This window comes from Nanorana parkeri, unplaced genomic scaffold, assembly GCF_000935625.1.
Source record: "Nanorana parkeri isolate BGI_ZX_2015 unplaced genomic scaffold, ASM93562v1 scaffold2789, whole genome shotgun sequence".
Classification (NCBI taxonomy): Eukaryota; Metazoa; Chordata; class Amphibia; order Anura; family Dicroglossidae; genus Nanorana; species Nanorana parkeri.
Genome location: NW_017309057.1, coordinates 94,491 through 95,508, shown reverse-complemented (window position 1 = coordinate 95,508; position 1,018 = coordinate 94,491). Strand labels below are relative to the sequence as shown.

At 47.6% G+C, this 1,018-nt stretch overlaps 1 non-coding gene across 1 annotated transcript; it reads left to right on the top strand.

Annotated features, from left to right (window-relative positions):
- Nucleotides 1–482: 482 nt before the first annotated feature.
- On the top strand, nt 483–555 carry TRNAV-AAC. Its single transcript has one exon. It is a non-coding gene; the product is annotated as a tRNA-Val (tRNA).
- Nucleotides 556–1,018: the final 463 nt, after the last annotated feature.

The window sequence follows — 1,018 nt, the reverse complement described above, 5'->3', positions numbered from 1 at the left end:
TTGAAATAGCCAATAGTAATGTCCCAATGCTTTTTAATGGGCAAAATGTCTTTTTTGTTTGTTTTTCTATTCTGACATCGATCGTGTCAGAATAAAGAAAAAAAAAGACACATCCGTGCTTCTCTCCTGGGCGGCAGCGAGCGGGAGGCTCCCAGAGCGCCCGGGAGAGTTTTTTTCTTCTTTTTTTCTGATTTCAGCCGATGTACGCCTGATTTCAGCCGATGTACGGCTGAAATTAGCCGTACCAGCCTGAAGTGAATAGCCGAACAGTGTTCGGCTCACTTCACTTCAGATCGGTCATTCACCCGGCTGCCCTCCGCAACTTCGTGAATAGACCCCATAGTGTTCGAAACCGGGCAGAAACACAGTTCTGAACTAGGTGCCTTTTACAAAGGTTGACGCAAATTTCTTCATCCTTTTTCACCCATCGTACTTTAACGCCGACTTTCGGTTTGGGTGCCAAGCACATCTTCCAACAATGGGTTTCTGTAGTGTAGGGGTCATCACGTTCGCCTAACACGCGAAAGGTCCCCGGTTCGAAACCGGGCAGAAACAGTAGTTACCTTTAACTTTTTGGCAATCGGTCCCAATCCAAGCGCTCGCTTTGACTCTCTCCTCTGAAAGACTTCAGTGAAATCTGCAAATATCAGGCAGCGTATACATGCAATTCTCACAAGATCAGCTCTCCTTCTCCCGGTTAGCCAGTCCACCAGCAGGACCTGAAGACCATCGCCTGATATTTTTCCATGACCTGGTTTTCTGGTCCTTCACAGCATTGTGAACGCAGACTCTCCTCCTCCTGGATAGCGACTTGTCATGGAAAACCTAAGGAAATTTTTCCCCCTTTTTATTACCCAAGAGTTTAATCTGTAAGCCCGGAAAAGGGGACTCAAGCTGTCAAAGAACCTGAATCAAACACTAGCTAATGAGGTGTTTGGTGGTTCCCCACCTCACCACCGGGAGCAGGCCGTCATCGCGGGTTTCTGTAGTGTAGTGGTTATCACGTTCGCCTAACACG